At 41.1% G+C, this 22,727-nt stretch overlaps 1 long non-coding RNA gene and 1 pseudogene across 1 annotated transcript; both read right to left on the reverse strand.

The window, feature by feature from the left end:
- Positions 1-5,354: 5,354 nt before the first annotated feature.
- LOC122029353 lies at positions 5,355-13,473 on the reverse strand. The gene is made up of 3 exons (XR_006125015.1): positions 9,374-13,473; positions 9,101-9,287; positions 5,355-9,024 (listed from the first exon to the last, which is right to left on the reverse strand). It is a non-coding gene; the product is annotated as an uncharacterized LOC122029353 (long non-coding RNA).
- An 895-nt stretch (positions 13,474-14,368) lies between these two features.
- On the reverse strand, positions 14,369-22,126 carry LOC122029081 (annotated as a pseudogene).
- Positions 22,127-22,727: the final 601 nt, after the last annotated feature.

A 22,727-nucleotide genomic window follows, 5' to 3' on the forward strand; every position in this document is an offset into this window, starting at 1 on the left:
CTTTTCTGGTCTCGAACTAGCTCCATCACCAATGACCTTTTCAAGATTCAATTTCTCCCGACTAGAATATAGTTGTGGATTGCGCCACCATATTCTTTTGGTCTCGAGTCAGCTCCATGAGCAATTACACTTTTCAAGGTCCAATATCTCCTAACTCGATATAGTCACAAATCGAACTCTTATATTCTTTTGGTTTAGGACCAGATCCGTCAATAATTACCCTTTTCAAGGTCTAGTCTCTGCCAACTGGGCATAGTCACAAATCAAACCCCTATATTTTTCTGGTTTCAAGCCAGCTCCATTAGCAATTATCTTTTTCAGGGTCCAATCTCTCTTGACTAGAATATAGATGTGGATCAAACCCCTATATTTTGCTCGTCTCAAATTAGCTCCATCAACAATTATTCTTTTTATGGTTCAATCTCCCGACTGGGACAATCGTTGATCGAGCCCCTATATTTTTCTAGTCTCGGGCCAACTCTATTAGCAATTGTCCTTTTCAGAGTCCAATCTTTCTCGATTGAGACAGTCACGGATCAAGCCTCTATATTCTTTAGTCTTGGATCAGCTCCATCATCAATTGCCCTTTTCAGGGTCCAATATAATCTCTCCTAATTAAGATATAGTTGAGGATTGAGCCCTTATGAATTCTCCTAGTCTCGGACTAGCTCCATTAGCAATTGCCCTCTTCAGGATTCAATCTCTGCCGACTGGGACATAGTCGTGAATCGAGCCCATATTCTTTTGCTCTTGGAACAACTCCATCGATAATTGCCCTTTTCATGAACCAATCTCTCCCGAATGCAACATAGTCACGGATCGAGCCCATATTCTTCTGGTCTTGGACCAGCTCCATCGGCAATTTCCCTTTTCAGGATCCAAACTCTCCCGACAGGGGCATAATCGAGGATCGAGATCAAATACTCCCCTAAGGGTCCAGTGCACCTCGGCTTGAGTTCAGTTGGATCTCCATCACCGACTTCTCAATCATATTCCCAACTCTTCAATCAGAAGCTTCTCCTCGACTCCTCAGTTGGATTCTCATCGACTCTTCAGTCGGATTCTTCTCCTAGACTCTTCAGTTGGAAGCTTCTCCTCGACTCCTCAGTCGGAAGCTTTTTCCCGACTCTTAAGTCCGAAGCTTCTCTTCGAATCCTCAGTCCGAAGCTTCTCCCCGAATCCTCAGTCCGAATCTTCTCCTCGAATCCTTGTCGGATTCTTCTCCTCGACCATTCAGTCGGATTCTCCTCATCAACTCCTCAATCGGATCTCCATCACCGACTTCTCAATCGGATTCCCAACTCTTCAATCGGAAGCTTCTCCTCGACTCTTCAATCGGATTCTTCTCCCGACTTCTCCTAGACTCTTCAGTCGTAAGCTTCTCCTCAACTCCTCAGTCGAAAGATTCTCCTTGACTCTTCAGTCAGAAGCTTCTCCTTGAATCCTCAGTTGGATTCTTCCCGACTCTTCAGTCGATTTCTTCTCCTCGACCCTTCAGTCGAATTCTCCTCATCAACTCCTCAGTCAAAAACTGCACATCGACTCCTCAGTCAAATTCTCCTCCGCTACTCCTCAATCGGACTCTCCTCATTAACTCCATAGTTGGACTCTCCTTGTCAACTCCCTCACTGAAGGTTTTAACCCAACAGAACAAAGGATTTTGAGGAAAGCAAATGTTCCATTTAACTTTCTTGAGTTCCTGAGCTAAAACAACCAATACTCAAGACGATCCTTGTAATCCTTTGTAAAATTTCCACTAGTATTGCATAACAAGTACTTTGCTTGCTTGTGCTTGTTTATCTTGTTTATTTCTAACACGTATTTTATTTTGGTATCAGAGCGATGTCTGGCTAAAATCTTTACAAGTACTCTGGTGAAAGCATCATGAGGTATTGATCTACTATCTTTATGAATTGCTCTACCATTTAGATATTGGTTACATAAGCTTGCAAATTGAATATATAAATGTTACTATGGTAGGCTTTAGTAAGATCATTATGAAGAAGAAAGAAGACATGGAACTTGGTACCATAGTTAACATGTTAGAATATTTTGATTTGCAATTTTATATTAACCATGTCTGAAAGGTTCCAACCAGAAATAAAAGATTGGTATCAACACTCAAGACCAGCTGATCTAGAGTACTTGAACCTTGCAACTGAGGTAAAACTCAAAGACATTGCTCATAACATAGACGTAGTTTATGATCGTATATCACTACATTCCAAAGTATCCCTGAAGCAGTACTATATTCTACTCAACACCATCAAAGAAAATCATCTGGAGCTAACAAAATCTATGGATGAATCTTACAAAAGGCAGTATTTGAATTACAGAAAGAATTGTTAGTTTCTAAACCTCTTACAACCAGGGATATAAGAGAATTAGTGACTGAGATTACAAAGCAACCACGGCGAATTGAAGAACAGGCGGTGCTTTTTCGGGAAAAACCTCAAGAACAAATTAAGCAAATACAAGAGGTGGTACGAGATATAAAGAAGCAATTTGCATGAGCCTCCTTTCATCTTCAACTTCAAAGGAATATCTTGAAGCATTAGAAAATACAGAAACTATTAGCAGCACTGCTATTGGTTTTATCTTTGCCAAAGAAGCCGGAGTAAAAGATATTAATAGACAGAATAATACTATTATAGAATTTTGTTGTTTATCAATTCAAAGCTTGATCTAATTCTCAAAAAACTTGTTGAATCTAATAATCAAGTTGCAGATCTTGCTAAACAGCTTGAAGGACTGAATCTTGGGAAGACCAAACTCAAAAAACCAAAACCTTTCTTCGTTTATAAAGACCCACTGATCATCCTAAAGGAAGAAAAGGAGAAATTAAAGGGAGAAGAACCCAAGGAGAATGACGAACAGAGCAAGGCCTAATATTACTGAAGTAATAACAGAGGCTGATCATCCTACAGTATCATCCCAAGAAGATCAAATTAGAAGTTATCGAAGAATGACAAGATTAAGATATGAAGCACAAAGAAGACATTCTGGACGAAGGAGTAACACTAGAACCCTTGAAAGTCAATTAAATCCAGAAGCAGAATTAGAGTTATCTCAACAACGAAGGGCATCTCTGGTACCAGCTGAAACACTTTATAGTACTCATTGGTCAGAACCCAGACATAGAGTTTATCAGCACTATTCTGAAACCAGAATCCTAGTTACGGAAGGACAGCGGAATTTACCCCTAATTAATCCAGAAAGCTATTCAATACTTCGACGGGAAGGTATGCAACTAATCCATCTAGGGTTAGTTATGATTTGAATATATGCCCTTCATCGCAGAAATACAGACACTAATGCTCTAATAGTCCTAAGGGACACAAGATGGAGTGATGATAGATCAGTCATTGGCGCTATGGAAATAGATCTATCTAAATGTACCCAGTTCGTTTACATTGCCCCAAATTTATTAATCAGTATTGATGATTTCATTCATCATATTGAACTTGCTATTCAAACGCATGGGTATGAAAACTGGAATTCAGCTGAAAGTAATTTATTAATAACAAGAGGATTGATAGGGAGATTGACTAATACTAGTCATGCTGGATTTCGATATAACATTCAAAATGTAGCAGATTATCTGGCTAGTACAAGAATCAATGCAGTACCAACAACTCCACGAACAACAACAGAGCTACAAGGAATGAGGTGGATATTACAACCACCTCTGATATCTCAAATCAGAAATCCACAGGCTATACGCACAACTACCCTGATGGATGGTTCAATATCATTGGCCATTACGGGATATCAATCCACAGGAAATCCCAAGCCTAGCAAATTTAATGAAAAGGACATTGAAGATATAAATGATGAAGAATTTGCCGGAGTCTTCATTAGCTTTCAAGAAGAATATGGTCTTCCGGATACAAATGACAGATGGGATACCCTAGGCGAACCTAGTGGTAAGTACAATTATTATGTTAATTATGCAGCACCACCAACAGCTCCTTTCATTCCAGCAACTAAACCTTCATGGGGAGATGAGGAAGATAATGATTGTGAAGATATTGAAGTCGTTCTTCCAAGCATATGGGAAGATACACCATGGGAGGAGGATCCTAACTTGGATCCTAATGATCTAGCACCAAATACTGAAGAATATGAAGATGAGGAAGATGGACCGGAAACATATTTCTTAGGACTACAAGATCAAGAAACTGATTATCCAGTCCAAGCACCTATCCAAACATCTGAAAATCTGGAATCATCAGATGCAAAATTCAGATACTGATTCTGATGCATATTGGCAAGAAGTTGTTCAGCACGTGGAACAAATAGAAGCGCAACTTCAGCCACCTTTATCAAACGGTTGGTATACTCCTGAACAAAATATGATTATTGAAGAATTTCTTGACAGGATACCACAGGGAATGCCTGAAGGAATATGGTATGAAGTCTATGAAATGGATCCCGAACAACAAGAGGATCAACAAAATATGGTGAGTGATACTTCACAGTTAACTGATGATATTACAAATCTTACTATTCATCAGGAATTAGAGGAACAAGAAGTAGCACATGTCAATACTGAACAGCTAATGGAGCAACTGGAATACCCAATGCTTCGAAAGTTAATCCAAAGTACATCAAAGGAGAAAGCTTTTGCCTCTACTTCTGACTCAGCAATTTCAAATTATAAACAGCCCAATGAACCATTAATGGGGCAGATTAATTATCCTCCAGCAGAAGAAACAACTCCACAATTTCCAGATAACGGACCGTATAAAGGCAAATTCAAAGGAAGAGCAATGGATCATCAAACATGGACAATTCCTTCTACCCAACAAACTACTGGGGCCATGTTGGTCCTACCAAAAGACATAGGTCAGTACCATGATGTTATTTCTCGATGAGAATCAATTACTAATAATTTGGTTAATGACCGTACCTGGATTGATAATAAGCAAAAGGTACAATATATTGAAAATCTTCTGGGAGAAAACGAGAAGAAAATATGGATTCAATGGAGAATGATGTATGCACGGGAATATGAAAAGCTTATACAAATGACAGGGGAAACTCAAAATATACTATCTGTCATTCGAAGATTCATTCTATTAGAAGATCCCTACCAAGGTACGACAGTAGAACAAGATCAGGCATATATTGATCTCGAAAGACTTACCTGCTCTAATATGAAAGATATATTTAATTTCCTGAATGATTACAAAATTTTAGCAGCAAAATCAGGAAGAATGTTCATTAGTCCAGAATTATCTGATAAATTATTCAGAAAGCTTCCCCCATTAATAGCAAATGATGTTGAAGCTGCCTTCAAGACGCGGCATGCAGGTAATCAGATTGGAGTGATGCCTAGAATACATTTTATTTATCAATATCTTGCAGAAATTTGTAAAAAGGCAGCAATCCAGAGAAGTGTTAAAGATTTGACCTTTTATAGCAAGATACCAATCCCTGGTAACTATGAAGGAAAGCAAAAGAAATTTAGCTTACGAAAGTCAAAAACTTACAAAGGGAAACCCCACATGATACACGTCCGAGTTTTCAAAAAAAAGAAAGCAGAACAACAGCACAAATGCAAATGTTTTATTTGTGGAGAGCCAGGACATTTTGCTAGGGACTGTAAAAGAAAAACAGGAAATATTGCCAGAGCAGCCATCATGGATCAATTAGACTTATCTTCTGAGTATGATATATTATCTCTTGATTTAAATGAACCTGATTCAGATGCTATTTGTAGCCTTTCAGAAGGAGAAGTCGGCCCTATCAATTATGCAAGATATGCTCTAGATGATTTACAATGGGAAGGAGTTTTCATGATGGGAGATGAAGAACGTGGATGGCGATCCCGTGTCTATGTGGGTGACCTAATGAAAAACTGCCAACATAATTAGGAGGAAAATACCACCGTATCGAATTCCAAGAATCTTTATTGTACTTTCTGCAAAATGATTACAACTAATACCATGCGAATTCATTGTCTAAATTGCAGAATGACAACTTGCCCATCTTGCGCTAAGTATTGCTTAGGCAAAACCATCCCATACAAAGAAATACCAATAGTACCTCCTTACCAAAAACAAGAAGATATTATACGGGAATTACTAGACTACACACAGCATATGCAATTATTTGATATTGAACCATCCATCAGGGTAGTTGTGCGTACAGCCTGTGGATTTCTGATTTGAGATATCAAAGGTGGTTGTAATATCCACCTCATTCCTTGTAGCTCTGTTGTTGTTCGTGGAGTTGCTGGTACTGCATTGATTCCTGTACTAGCCAGATAATCTGCTACATTTTGAATGTTATATCGAAATCCAACATGACTAGTATTAGTCAATCTCCCTATCAATCCTCTTGTTATTAATAAATTACTTTCAGCTGAATTCCAGTTTTCATACCCATGTGTTTGAATAGCAAGTTCAATATGATGAAAGAAATCATCAATACTGATTAATAAATTTTGGGGCAATGTAAACTAACTGGGTACCTTCAGATAGATCTATTTCCATAACGCCAATGACTGATCTATCATCACTCCATCTTGTGTCCCTTAGGACTATTAGAGCATTAGTGCCTGTATTTCTGCGATGAAGGGCATGCATTCGAATCATAACTAACCCTAGATGGGTTAGTTGCATACCTTCCCGTCGAAGTATTGAATAGCTTTCTGGATTAATTAGGGGTAAATTCCGATGTCCTTCCGTAACTAGGATTCTGGTTTCAGAATAGTGCTGATAAACTCTATGTCTGGGTTCTGACCAATGAGTACTATAAAGTGTTTCAGCTGGTACCAGAGATGTCCTTCGTTGTTGAGATAACTCTAATTCTGCTTCTGGATTTAATTGGCTTTCAAGGGTTCTAGTGTTACTCCTTCGTCCAGAAAGTCTTCTTTGTGCTTCATATCTTAATCTTGCCATTGTTCGATAACTTCTAATTTGATCTTCTTGGGATGGTACTACAGGATGATCAGCCTCTGTTATTACTTCAGTAATATTAGGCCTTGCTCTGTTCGTCATTCTCCTTGGGTTCTTCTCCCTTTAATTTCTCCTTTTCTTCCTTTAGGATGATCAGTGGGTCTTTATAAACGAAGAAAGGTTCTGGTTTTTTTGACTTTGGTCTTCCCAAGATTCAGTCCTTCAAGCTGTTTAGCAAGATCTGCAACTTGATTATTAGATTCAATGGGTTTTTTGAGAATTAGACCAAACTTTGAATTGATAGACAGCAATAATTCTATAATAGTATTATTTTGTCTATTAATATCTTTTGCTCCGGCTTCTTTGGCAAAGATAAAACCAATAGCAGGGCTGCTAATAGTTTCTGTATTTTCTAATGCGTCAAGATATTCCTTTGAAGTTGAAGATGCAGGGAGCCTCATGCAAATTGCTTCTTTATATCTCGTACCACCTCCTGTATTTGCTTAATTTGTTCTTGAAGTTTTTCCCGAAAAAGCACCGCCTGTTCTTCAATTCGTCGTGGTTGCTTTGTAATCTCAGTCACTAATTCTCTTATATCCTTGGTTGTAAGAGGTTTAGAAACTAACAATTCTTTCTGTAATTCAAATACTGCCTTTTGTAATTTTTGTTGATTTTTGACAGATTCATCCACAGATTTTGTTAGCTCCAGATGATTTTCTTTGATGGTGTTGAGTAGAATATGGTACTGCTTCAGGGATACTTTGGAATGTAGTGATATACGATCATAAACTACGTCTATGTTATGAGCAATGTCTTTGAATTTTACCTCAGTTGCAAGGTTCAGGTACTCTAGATCAGTTGGTCTTGAGTGTTGATACCAATCTTTTATTTCTTGTTGGAACCTTTCAGACATGGTTAATATAAAATTGCAAATCAAAATATTCTAACATGTTAACTATGGTACCAAGTTCCAGGTCTTCTTTCTTCTTCATAATGACCTTACTAAAGTCTACCATAGTAACATTTATATATTCAATTTGCAAGCTTATGTAACCAATATCTAAATGGTAGAGTAATTCATAAAGATAGTAGATCAATACCTCATGATGCTTTCACCAGAGTACCTGTAAAGATTTTAGCTAGACATTACTCTGATACCAAAATAAAATGCGTGGTAGAAATAAACAAGATAAACAAGCACAAGCAAGCAAAGAACTTGTTATGCAATACTAGTGGAAATTTTACAAAGGATTACAAGGATCGTCTTGAGTATTGGTTGTTTTAGCTTGTTTATTTCTACCACACATTTTATTTTGATATCAGAGCGATGTCTTCTCCTCCTCTACTCCTCAATCGGACTCTCCTCATTAACTCCTAAGTTGAACTCTCCTTGTCAACTCCCTCACTGAGGGTTTTAACCCAACAGAACAAAGGATTTTGAGGAAAGCAAATGTTCCATTTAAATTTAAAAAAGTGTACTAAACACCAAGGGACATTACAAGCTACAGAAGTCGTTTGACCGCACCCTCAGCACCATATGTGATCATGCTGACAGTGCAAGTGCTAAGATGATCGTAGAGACTCCGTCTTCTTGGCAACCCAGTGCTCCACCACCTCAGCTCAGTAGCTCTATGAATCTGCTTTTTGGGCCTCCAACTCCGCCCTCTAACTCTCCAGCAACACATTCTTGGCGACAAGCTTTGCCACTTTGCCTCCTAGCTTGGCCTTGAGGGTCTTTGTCTTGGACCCCCACTTGATTTTCTTCGCCTCTAGGTCAACGAGTGCCTTCTTTTTTTTTTCTTCTTAGAAGATGCTTAGGATCTGGCCTTCTTCACACTATCTTGGAGTTCAACCGCTTGTTTCTAGAGGGTGGCCACCTTCGATTGATCCAAGGTAGCTTCCTTCCTCATCACGTCCAACTCCTGCCATATTTGGTGCCCTTGCTCCGCAAGAGTCAAAACCTCGGCCTTTAGATGCTCTGCCTCAGCCCTCACATCCTCCAATTCTTGACTAGGTGGGGCCCGCTGAGCGTCCAACTTGTCCACTCAAGTTTGCATCGCTCGATACGATTGGAGAAACTTAGGCACTCGGAGGACAACTTCATACCCACGGCCCACACCTACAACAATATCAAATTTCATCAAATTTGAATGGCAATATCGCGTCTACGCTTTAAAGCATACTTGATTTCTTACCCCTGTCAGGTCTATAGAGAACGCATCCGTCAAGCCCCTAAAGGATCTATGCTTCACATTGTCAGTCATGTAAATTCAGGTCTTCGCCATCTGGTTGATTAGCCTTATTGTGATAGAAGACAGTGACCCAGGAGGAGGGTCTTCTTCCCCTTGGAGCTCAATTGGGCCGTCACTCCGAGAAGGAAGCCTGTGTGAAGAAGTGGGAAAAATAATAGTGCCCAACAGACAAGATGAACTCGGATCGACAGATGGAGGGGTTGGACTTGCTCTTACTTGAGCGACCCTGTCTCACTCAGATGAGTATTCGACACAACTTGAGGAGACTCCACTCCGAGGGAACAAGGAGGCATCGGGGCTAGATTGATGCACTCAATTCAACCTTGGGTTCTTGAGGTCGATGTCTTTTCCAAGTAATACTCAAGGATTCTTATGACTCCTCAAAGGACATGGCTATGACCCCCATGGAAGGATGTGGCGGCAACAACTCTCCCGCATTAGCCTCCGCATTGCTCGAGAAACTAATTGGGAGCCACACATTCTTCTAGTTCGGTGTTGCTAAATTTTAAGGTTTTGTTCATAGAGGCCTTCCACATGGTTTAAGTTGTACAAAAAAGGAAATCTTCAGCTAGCTATTATGTAAAGCAAAGATAGAATTTTTCTTACCCAAAGAGAACTGGAGCTCAACATCAATCGGGCTCAACCCGAAGTGGAAGAGAAGACCGTCCTCGAGCAAGAGCTTGATGTCGAATTGAAGGTCAGATAAGTTGTTGCTACTGTTAGATATGTTGGCTTCGACTTGTATTAGCTCGATGGCTTGGGTAATTCCATTTGTCAATCGATGGGTCACGCAAAGGGAGTGGGGTCGGACGAATACATGTTAAGATTTTCATCCCTTGCGTAAAGTTGATATTTGATCTAGGAAGCAACAACAGGGTTGGGCTGTGAAGTAGAAGACCCCAACATTCATCTTCTTCGGGTAGAAGAAATAATGGAAGACTCAAGGTGTAAGAGATATGTGGTACAGACGAATACGATGACCACTCCACAAAATAGTCGAAAAGAGTTAGTAGCTAACTGTTGGAAAAGAATGTGGAAGTACTGATAAACCTCCGTACGGACAAGGAATCAGAGGTTGCCTAATAGTTAACCCCTAAAAAAGGTGACAAAACCAATCGGAGGGAGAAGTGGTCGGTTGATAGCTCTAGAGATCACTAATCGATAGTCGGCCAAAATTTGGAACTATAACCGCAATTAGTCTAGGTCTCCCTCTTGAAATCCGACTCCATAGATGTATACCAAAGAGTGAAAATACTCTCAGCAACCATGGATGGAAGAAGGGCATACCAGAGAGACGAGAGAAGAAAATCGCAACGAAGGTCTGAACACCTAGGGACGAAGAAAACTTACAGCAAGGAAATAACGCTGAAGATTGTTGAGGGTTGTTGTTGCTGAAGCTTAAAGACGATGAAGGAGAATGCGACGACATTCTCCCCTCCTAACCCTAATAAAGCCCGAACCTGCTTTTCTTAGCCATCCGATTTAGAAGACAAGGTGAGCTATTGCGTCGAAATGTCGAATCAAGCCTCCGAATCAATAGAATCTCAATAGTTCCCTCGATTTGATATCCTTGGCATGATGTCGCCATATGGCAACCTCAGATGAGTTAGCATTGATGATCGACATGACAGGCTAATGATGTTCCAGATATGTAAACACTCGTATTACTTGCATTAATGGCGCATGACTCGTATATTTCCAAGGCAAGGACTGATGGAGAGATAAGCTTTGTCGACCATGTCAGCCCTAGGGAGCGAGTCAGCGGGCATATTAAATCATGTTGCAATCCAGTCAGTCGAATTCAGGTCTCCTTCAGCAAGACTTGGTGGGGAGGTTAGTGATACAGAAGTTAACAGAGGCTTATGCGTGGCGAGGTCTGGCCTTATTGGCTGGTCAAAGGTCTAACAGAGGTAGAAGTCAAAGTAGCTCTCACCGACTCCTTCAGTTCAATCTGCCTAACTCCATTAGGTCGATCTACCCAGCTCCTTGGGCTCAGCTCCCCCGACTCCTTCAGGCCAATCTAACCAACTCCTTGGGCTCAACTCCCTAGACTCCTTTAGATTGGTCTACCCGACTCCTAGGGCTTAGCTCCCCCAACTCCTTCAAGTCAGTCTACCCAACTCCTCCCCCGACTCTTGCAGTTCAATCTACCCGACTCCTGGAGCTCAACTCCCCCGACTCCTTCAGGTCGATCTACCCAACACCTTGGGTGCAGCTCCCTGGACTCCTCCAGATCGGTCTACCCGACTCCTTGGACTCAGCTCCCCCAACTCCTTCATGTCAGTCTACCCAACTCCTCCCCCGACACTTTCAGTTCAATCTACCCGACTCCTGGGGCTCAACTCCTCCAACTGCTTCAGGTTGGTCTACCCAACTCCTTGGGCTCAGTTCCCCCCTACTCCTTCAGATTGGTCTACCCGACTCTTTGGGCTCAGCTCCTGGACGCTCATTTATTTGCTCGGCATTATTGCCCAACACTCATCTCCTATCCACTTAGTCCCACCGACTGGATGCTCCTGCCTACAAGATCACTGGCACACTCCTTTGATCTTGTCATTCTGACTTAATAGGCCAGGGCCTTTGAACCCCAATTACTTCCGTATCCTATGAATTGGCATAATATATGGGATAACAAGTGGTGTGCTAAAACACATGGAGTGGTCTATCAATACAGAACGTGGATGATATGATGGTATGATATGATGGTGATACTATAGCGATACACTAATGGGGCATTTGCTCTACTATGATACGACACCCGATTAATGAAGAGAAAAATATTGTTTCAACAATGCTATAAAAGAAGTCTGCATTTGCGGGCAAAGGTTTCACGAGTGTTCTTGAGCCTTCGGCACTTGCACCCTCTCTTCCTCATTGGCGTTCAATGATATGGTCAACATCAACGCCAGCTCACCGATGACTCATTTATCGGTGATCTCAGGCAGGAACATGTAGTATGTTCATGGCTTCTGATTGCAACGGGGTGATTCATGTCGTACACAAGTCTGAAGAGTATGTTGAGACATCAGAATGGAATGGCTTTAGCATATTATTGGAAACATAATATCTTTTGGTGGCAAAGGTGAAATCGTCACCTTAACGGGTCCTCCAGAGCGGTCCCACACACTCTGGAAAGGGATAAATCATGGTGGCTTATTCAATCTTAGCCGAACGACCTTCCTAGATAGGGAGCATGAGATTACCAAAAGTAGTACTTGCACCTGCCGCTGCATCAACATAATATCTTCAAACGTTATTGATGTTGAGGTAAATAAGGGTCCATGTGGCGGCCCTTGACTCAATCAATACAATTCCATGTAGGAGATCCCTTGACTAGGACAATATAGAATCCGCGTAGAACAAACTAAGACTCATCAAAGCAACTCCTGATTAACCCAATTTTAAGTACCATTGGTATTAAGCCTGAGTGGGTGGCGCCCGAGCTTGAGTGGGTGACGCTCCCGAGCATTGTTGTGCTCCCGAGTGCTCAAGCAACCTAACTCGAGTGGGATAGCGTTCCCAAGTGCTTAATAACCCGGACACTGTGGCATCCCGACACCATAGCCTCCCTGAGCACAGTGACATTTCGACACAGTAATAACCCTACATGCCCGAGCTCGAGTGGGTAACATCCCGGAGCACTATAGTGTGTGATATTGTGGCATGCTCGAGCTTGAGTGGACAGGGCCGGCTCAAGGTAGGCCTAAGGCCTATGCCTAGGACCACTATTTCATTGGGGCTCTTCAATTTTAATACTCATCAAACTAAGACTCATCAAAGCAACTCCTGATTAACCCAATTTTAAGTACCATTGGTATTAAGCCTTAGTGGGTGGCGCCCGAGCTTGAGTGGGTGACGCTCCCGAGCATTGTTGTGCTCCCGAGTGCTCAAGCAACCTTACTCGAGTGGGATGGCGTTCCCGAGTGTTTAATAACCCGGACACTGTGGCATCCCGACACCATAGCCTCCCTGAGCACAGTGACATCTCGACACAGTAATAACCCTGCATGCCCGAGCTCGAGTGGGTAACATCCCTGAGCACTATAGTGTGTGATATTGTGGCATGCTCGAGCTTGAGTGGACAGGGCCGGCTCAAGGTAGGCCTAAGGCCTATGCCTAGGACCACTATTTCATTGGGGCTCTTCAATTTTTTCAAAAATATATATTATATATATTGTATTTATTAAATAAAATAAAATTATTAATTGATTTTGGAAATACATGAATTTGACTGATAAATATTTAAAATTATTAATTAAAATAAATCTTAGTTGACATTTATTTTAGTTGATAATTTTATTTTTTTCATCAAATTAGATTTGTTAAGTAATTTTTAATTTTTTATTGATCGAATTTAGATTTGATCGATAATTTTTAATTTTTCAAGTTAAAATTAAATTTGATTGATAATTTTTATTAGCCAGAAAATTTACCATAATTAGATTTGATAAGTAATTTTAAATTTTTTAATAACCAAAATTAAGTTTGATAATTTTTAATTTTTTGCTAGTTAAAATTAGCACTACCAGAAAAATAACCATCAATGATCGAAATTTCAATCGCTAAGCAACTGAAATTATCAGTCACAAGTTTTTTTGTTGCTAATGCAATTAGCGATGAAATTAGAATTTTGTCGCTAATTTAGCGAGGAAATTACAATTCTGTAGCTAAATATGAAGACGGAATTAAAATTTCATCGCTAATTTAGCCACGGAAATTTAATTTCGTCACTAATTTTATTATGAATTTCATATATATCTTAATGTTTAAAAAAAAACCTATATATCATTATAATATCAATACAATTAATATCAACACTAATCAAAATAATATTATTAACAACATCCAAAAAATATACACAATTAAATATCAACATTAATCAAAATTAAATTTACTAACAACGTCCAAGTGTACATACATATCTTACAAAATGAAGAGTAAGGGCATAAATCTAGTTCCAGGATAACAATCAGCTCCCGGATAACAAAAAGTTGGTGGGTTGTCTAGTCGACTCTGAACTTGTAAAGGGATGGAAAACGGCCATAAATAGGATATCAAAGCTGAACTCTAAGGACAGTAAGATAAAGAGCTAACTTTGCAAATTAAAGCTGAAAAGGAGGATTATTGGAAGAAACAAACTTAAAATCCAAGTTTTCAAACTTATTGGAGCTAACTAAAAATCATATCATTTTAAGTTGCATGATAAACAAATGAAGAAACAACCTGTTATTGGAAGATTATGCAAGTCAAGACAATCAGTAGTTATTGATTCACCAAACTTGAAGGTCTCATAAGGCAAGCAAACTTGACAACTGAATGATGCATCATACTTTTCCAATTGGATACAGCTGAATGAAGGTAATAACACTAACCTTCTTCCCTCGAATGACAGCTCCTGGCTCGTTTTGGATGACCATGTACTTTGACCCCCCCAAGATATAATCCAGTTGGTGCAAGAAATCCAGACTCATCAAAGTCAGCTATGATTGCAGAAATCTCTTCAGGTTTGAACTGTTTTAAGAAAACAAAGTCACAAAGATCATTAGCTCGTACCATGCAAAGAGAAAAAGGACCAAAGAGACGCTCTGCAAGTTGAACTCATGCTTCATGAGTTAGTGTATGATTTATACAGAACTGATAGACTGAAAAACAAAGGGGGAAAGGACCAGCTAAACCAATCTCACTTATTCCTTGATGCACATCTGTTCCTAATTAAGAGTAGTAAGAAAAAATGTATAAACAATCAATTTGTTGCACAAGATATCAATATATTGTTATTGCAAGATCTACAGTTGAAGGAAGCAGCAATTAGAGGCAGTGAAGAGTGAAGAGAAGCTCATCTACGTCGACGGCCAAAGAAATTGCAGCAAACATCTAAAAGAACCTGGTCTGCTAAGAAATGAAGTTTTAGCGGATTTATCTGGTCCCACAATTAGCAAATTTGATGAACCCTTGCTGCGAAAGTGACTAACAAATACAAGCCCTAACTTCCAGTATGCAAGGCCAACTGGCTATCTCAATCAGCGAACTCGCCAACGAAACCAAAGTTCCAGCAAACTGTTGAGATCTCTCACATCAAACAAGGAAGTTAATCTTAAAACAATCCTTGTAACCGAACATACACAATTATAAAGCAAACCACAACAAAGGAAGCAGGGATCTGATCCTCTACATGCCCTTCCATTCATAAGATCAATGAAAACTAGAAAGAAAAAAAAAAAGGAGAAGCAGGGGATCGAGATGAGACCTCGGCGAAGGCTGCGCTCTGGGCCCAGACGCTGCCATCGTGGCCGAGGATGGCGGCGGCCTTGACCTGATGGCCATCGATGTCGCCCAGAAGATGGGCGTCGACGTAAGTTTGCCACGACCTCCTCTCTTCTCTTGGGCGCAGCCTCTACCTCGGCCGCGGCTAGATCACGCCCGTCCTCGTGACCTCGCCGCGAGGCGTGACCTCGCCGCGGGCGGCCGGTGCGCGACTTCTGCGGAAGGGGAGAGGGAAGATGGGATCGAAGAGACCGTAGAGTAGACAGTAAGCGGAAGAAATTTGAGTTTAGGTATAGAAGATTAATGATAATTTAGGTGACGAAATTATTTTTCATTGCTAAATAATTTTATTGTTTTATTATTAAGGTTAAATTTAATTTATAATTTATAATTTTTTAGTTAAAATTTGATCAATAATTTTTTATTAATTAAAATTAAATTTAATCTTTGTTTAGTAAATTATAAATATTTATTAGTAATTAATATTTTTTATAAAAATTATATTCACAGTTTGAAAAACTATATTTAATATTATTTTTCTTTAAATTTTATTTTTACTCTACCTTATTTTTTACTTCTTCTTCCACATTATTTTTATATTATTACTATTATTATTATTATACTTTTACTTTTCCGGTATACACTATTTCTCTTTTACTAATTATACATAAATCAATTAGTGTATAGACCCATAAATTAGATTTGATAAGCGTGTAATTACAATACAAAATTGACGCTCGAAAACCCCAGTAACAAGCTAATGTAATGGATTCTCCCTCATAAAAAATTAATTTAATTTTTTATATCAAAATACTACACTTGATTTTTGCCAAAAAAACTGAGAAAGGTATGCTTTCTAATATTATTGATCCAAGTTATTTATAGAAATTTTTCCGTTCGTTGTGTTGTCAATCCTAATAGGTTGAACTAAAGAGAATTAAGATAGTGTATATTTTTTATATAAAAACAATCTAAGAAAATTACTAATAAATTTTAAAATTATTTTTAGTATGAAAAGAAAAAAGACATTAACATAATTTCATTTTGTTTCACCAAAATTAGTTAGTAAAAAGTCCAAATTTTTAATAAAAATATGGATCCTTTAATAACTAATTTTGGCGAAGTCTAAAATTTGTTCGTGCAATATCCCTAGGTCAAGGTTGACTTGGTTGACTAAGCTTGAGTTGGCTCAAACTTGAGTCTTGATGTTTGGGTTTCGATGTTTGACAATATATGGAGATTGTAGATGCAATCGTCCAATTGGGAAGATTGTTGATACAATTTCCCTCTGGTCAAGGACTGACCAGTTAGATATGAAGAAGAGTCAAGTAGATTAAAGAGTTGACTGGGTAATTGACTAGGAAAGCCCTAACTGGAAGTTAGCTAAGGGAAAATTCTAGTGAGTGAAGTCAGGTGAAAGACCTGGTGAGTGAAGCTAGGCAGTTGAAAAATCCTGATGAGTGACACCAGGTGAAAGACCTAGTGAGTGAAGCTAGGCAGGTGAAAGTCCCGATAAGTAAAGTCGGGCAGTGGAAAAATCCTGGTAAGTGAAGTCATGTGAAAATCCTAGTAAATGAAGCTAGGTGAAAGTCTTGGTGAGTGAAGCCAGGCATATAGAAAGTCCTAGTGAGTGAAGCTAGGCAGAAGGAAAGACCTACTGAGTGAAAATAGGTGAAAGTCCTAGCGAGTGAAGCCAGACAGATGGAAAGCCCTAGTTAGTGAAGCTAGGTAGATGGAAAGACCTGGTGAGTAAGCCGGACACGTCGAAATTCAGGTGGGTCAAGGTTGACCAGACACCTGGTGTTGGGAAGCCCAAGTAAGTCAAAGGATTAATTGGATACTTAGCACGAGAAAATCCAAATGAGTCAAGGGTGACCGGACATCTGGTGGAAGTCCAAGTGGGTCATGGAGGAACGAACACTTGGCACGAGACAGTAAGTCCAAGTGGATCAAGATTGACCGAACACTTGGCACGAAGGGAAAAGTCCAAGTGGGTCAAAGGATTGACCGGACACTTGGCGAAGAAGTCCCAGCAAGTCAAGGTTGACAGGATGCTAGGTACAATGAGTCCCAACAGTTCACGATTGACCAGATGTTGGGCTTGAGGCACCTTGACTTGACTCGGCTAAGCTACGATTGGTCAATTTGATCAAGTGATCAAATTGGACCGAGCCCAATCGATCAGTTGATAGATTGGACATAGTGCTGCGACAACTAGCATCCTAATCGATCAGTTGATCGATTGGGAAGAAATGTCACGAGCACAGAATGGTCCCCAATCGATCAGCCGATCGATTGGGGGCTAGAAATCGCGTGTGACGCAAGAGAGCTGAATCGATGGGGCGATCGATTCATGCCATTTTTCAAAGAGCACAGAAGAAGGCTGAATCAATCAACCGATCGATTCAGCCTCCCCAATCAATCGGCCGATAGATTGGGAGACGACTGTTGCGCAGGATAAAGCCGCTGTCGAGCGTCTTCCTCCGTATCTCTTCCTCTCCACTTCTTGTGACGATTTCTCACAGGTTCACGCCAGATCTTGAAGTTTCTTGGAGTAAAGTGTTACTGCACTTCCAAGATCAAGAGGCGTTCCACATAAGGAGAAGCAAGCTAGGATTTTGTAAATCTTGTAAGATTTGTATTGTATAAGCTTATTTTTCTTTCTTCTTGTATTGAGAGGTTGTACAAGGCTTCTCCGCCTTCGGTGGTTACCGAGAATGAGTGTTTTATTAGTCGATGAGTGAGTGAGGTCGGATCTTTGGATTAGTCACCTCTTCTTGAGGTGAATACCAAGTAAATTGTAACGCCCGAAAATTCTCAAATTTGCATTAGAATTATTCTACGATTTTTCTGGAATTTCTAGATATTTTTCCGGAATTTTCCGAGTAGCAGAAGTAGCAAAAAAATAATTAGAACCATAGGATAGCTTAGGCGGGAATCGAACCCGGGACCTATGGTGTAAAGGATAATGTTAGTAACCGGTTGAACCCAGCAGGGCCGTGCTGAAAGAAAAGAGAATTAGTTAAATTTATATTCGAGTTGGTTAAATAAACCAATTAATATAAATAGAGGAACTTAAGTTGGGTTGGTTTATTTTAGAATTTGGTTTGGCACCTCTCCTCCCTCTCCAAACCCTCAACGCCGACGCCACCCTCCCCTTCCTCTTTTTCTCTCGGCGCCTAAGCCCAAGGGCTCTCGGATCACCTTCCGGCGACGACTCCAACACGAAAAAGGTTCATCTCCGCGAGGGGAACGCGAAGACGCGAGCGAATCGTCGAGAAGTTGTCTCCACCGGAATTCCTAGCGATAAGAATCGTAAGAAATTACGAATAGAAGGTAAGAAACCCCTCACCTGCGGTATAATAGCTCCGTTTGTTTATATGCATTAGTTATTAGCTATATGTGTAGTTTCCGGCACCTAGGATGTGTTTTAACCCTTCTCGAAGATTAGGAATTTAGTTAGCACCTTTAGATGGGCCGGACATGTTTATTCTCCTTCAGTTGGAGATCATAGACGCGGTTGGGTGCCTAGAGGTGTCTTTCCTGATGCAGAGAGGGGTTGAAGCACACCAAGTGTTCGGAAAAGGGGTTAGTTTAGCTAATTACCCTTCAGTTATGTTTATTAGCCCAGTTAAATGCATTAGTGGCATTTAAATTAGTAACTTTGCTCACTACAGCTTATATGGGACTATGGTCCAATGGGTAGGCTCCCACAGTCGCCTCTAGGTTCAGATAACCTAGCTCTAGGTTCAGATAACCTAGAACCAGCATGTTATATCAGTTAGCTATAGATATTAGTATTTTATTTTCAGTGGCACTGTACTGGATTAGATATCCATTGGGTTGGACTCCCACAGTCGTCCCTAGGTTTAGACAACCTAGTAAACCCTGCTAAATTCGGGACTTGCAACCCCGGGTCTAGTAGGGATGCGCGCACAGCAAGTACAGTTGTCGGGCCCAACAGCATGTTTATTATTTTCACTTATTATGTATTACTTTTCAAAACTCAAAAACAGTTATGCTAGTTGAGTTTGATTGCAGCTTCAGTTTAGTTAGTTTAGCTCAGTATTATATTTCAGTTCAGTTCTCTATGTTAGCTTTATAATTGGTTGTATGCTACGCCATGACTAGTTCACTATGCCATGTTTATATGATTGTATGCCATGCCATGCTAGCCTGTCCAGTATGTTTTCGAATGGCATGTTTTCAAATCATAACTGCATCGTATGCATGATTTTGTGAGGTAGATGGTTTCTTACTAAGCGTTAGCTTACAGATACTACTTTTCTTATACTGCAGATACAGGTAAAAGAAAAGTGGATTAGCAGTGGAGGCTGGAGGTCAATGCAGATGAGGGTGTGTGTGTGTGGAACTGGAATGAAAGATCTCAGGGATCTAACAAGTTTTAGTTATGCATTAGAACTCGTTAGCATTTACTTTCAGCTTATTAGTTTTGATACTTTCACTTTCATGCAATTTAGAATTGGGACGCATTGAACTATGAAAGAATGTTTTAAAATGTTAGTAATCATGTTAGAATGTTATTACATGTTATTAGAATAGTTTATTATGCAGTAGGTAGTTGTTAGATTGTATTTTGGCACACCAGAGTGCTGAAATCAGAGTTCCCGGCCGAAATCAGAACTCTGATCGGTCTCCAGACCGATCAGAGCCTGGGCAGTGCCGCTGGATCGGTCAGCCGACCGATCCAGACGGATACAGTACGCTACTGTATCCTCCTGGATCGGTCAGCCAACCGATCCAGCATGAGACAGTAGCGTCCCAGGAGATTCCGGGTGCCTGGATCGGTCTGACGACCGATCCAGACCTACCTGGATCGGTCTGTCGACCGATCCAGCCACACCTAGATCGGTCTGCCGACCGATCCAGCTGGGGACAGTAGCGATGCATCAGCAGATCGGTCTGTGGATCGATCCGGAGGGTTTACCAGTTGTAAATCCCTCCCCTAGCATGTGTACGACTCCGAGTTACACCCTTTAGCATGTATAGAATCAAGAAAAGTAACAGCTTAGCAAATGTTAGTATCGGAGTTAACATTAATCAGATAATTAGCAAAATTTCAATTTAGGCCAGTTTTCCGCACAGTATAGTTTAGCAGTAATGTAGCGATTCGCCTTACAGCCTAGTAGTTAGAAGGCGGGTCGTTACAGAGTGGTATCAGAGCAGTGTTCCATACTTCCTACACACACATCAGCATTGTACCTGCAGCTTCCAAGTAAGAATACCTCTACTCTCTTTATTGTTCTTGTTTATAGTTACAGTTCATGTTATATGCTTATTGCCGGCTAGTACATGATAGTTTAAACATGATATCAGAAATTATATAACTGTGATAGTATTAGTTATACATATGTTCTCTATGTCATTAGAAATGGCACGAGGACGCCCAGCTAGAAGGGCACTAGCCACCGAGCCCCAGCAAGAGGCAGGCAGTTCAGTGCCTCCTCCAGACCTTACAGCATTAGTGGCTCAGATACAGCAATCAACAAGAAATAGCCACCTTAAAGGCTAACCAGAATACCCCCACCGTCACCCCGGAACCGAATCACGACTCCAGTAGTCTTAGAGGTTCCACTAGCTCAGCCTAAGTCCCAGCAGCTGAGCTAAGGAAGGAAGCCTATCGATCCAGGGCGAGTCAAGCCGGAGAACTTCTCAGCGCTAGTGAACCATGGGATGCACAAGCCTGGTTCAAAACACTGGAGAGCACGATGGAGCTTCCGCCGTAACACGAGAAGGTGAAGTGTGCCTCCTTCGCCTGACAGGAGACGCACGCATGTGGTGCCCAGTGAACCGGATGACATGGGTCGACTTTGAGAAAGAATTCTTTGAGGAGTTCTTTCATACGCGGGTTACAAACCGCCACTATGACGAGTTCATCGAGTTTCGGCAACCTCTCGATTGAGGAAGCCGTGAAGAAATTCAACAGTTGGCTCGTCATGCCCAGAGCTAGTCAACACGGAAAGGAACGGATCGGGTTGATGCTCAAGATGCCGAGGCCGGAGATAGCAATGAACGTGGGCTGGTGGCATACATAGGCCACAAACCACGGAGGAGTTATTGAGCAGTGCCTTGACTACGAGCATTACAGCATCAAGCAGCAGAAGCAAGCCTCCTCGAGTCCCAGGGCCAAGGAAACTCTCACACTCAAAACAGCAAGGCCATAGCTCTAATCGAAAGGGAACTCCAACAAGAAGCGCAAATCGGGAGTGACTCAAAAGGAGGACCATCTAGCAAGCGACCCAGTTATCCAAAGTGTGCCACTTGTGGGAAATTCCACCCGGGTTTGTCGCAAGGGCACACGAGGATGCTTTGAATGTGGACAAGAAGGGCACATGGCAAGCAAAGGTCCGAACAAGACCGGTCTTCCTCAACCACAGAGATTCAAGATGCAGCCGGCTCGGTTACATCGATGCAGCCGCCTAGAAGGTCCACTTATCGGCCAGGCGGTTAGAAGCCCCTCGCCTTTAGCGAATCGAGGATCTACGACTCACGAGAGGACGAGCTAATGCCTCGACCGTGGTCACAGGTCGATTAGCATTTTTCAGATAGTGTTATTTGATACCGGGGCAACCCATTCATATATAGCCGGATGTTCTCCAAAAATTAGAGGTACCTCAGATACTCATGACGTTTTGACGACACTACCTTCGGAGAGATCATGGCGCCCACGCGGCTCTTGGCCATTATAGCAGACAGAGAGCTCTTTTGTGATCTGATAGTGCTAGAAATGACCGACTATGACCTCATCTTCGGAATGGACTTTTTGATCAAATACGGTGCCTCTATCGAGTGCCGTAAACAGAAAGTCACGTTCCAACCTGAAGCGGAAGCACAGTTCGAATTCGTCGGGGAACCAAAGAGAAGGGCCAAGAGGTTTCTCTCAGCTATGAAGGCACAGAAGTTATTGGATTCAGGATGTATGGGATTCTTAGCACACGTAGTCAGCACCAGTCAGGACAGGGACCAGCAGCTAGCAGAGGTCCGAGAGCTACCAGGCTTAGCACCAGACAGGGAGATTGAATTTGAGATAGAGCTCATCCCTGGCACCAATCCTATCTCCAAGGCACCATACCGCATGGCTCCAGCAGAACTGAAGGAACTTCAGGAGCAATTACAGGAGCTTCTTGACAAGGGTTTCATACGCCCGAGTCACTCACCATGGGGAGCGCCTGTGTTGTTCGTGAAGAAGAAGGATGGAAGCATGCGACTGTGCATAGACTACAGATCACTGAACCAGGTCACAATCAAGAACAGGTATCCTCTTCCCAGAATAGATGACCTGTTC

This window comes from Zingiber officinale, chromosome 10B, assembly GCF_018446385.1.
Source record: "Zingiber officinale cultivar Zhangliang chromosome 10B, Zo_v1.1, whole genome shotgun sequence".
Classification (NCBI taxonomy): domain Eukaryota; kingdom Viridiplantae; phylum Streptophyta; class Magnoliopsida; order Zingiberales; family Zingiberaceae; genus Zingiber; species Zingiber officinale.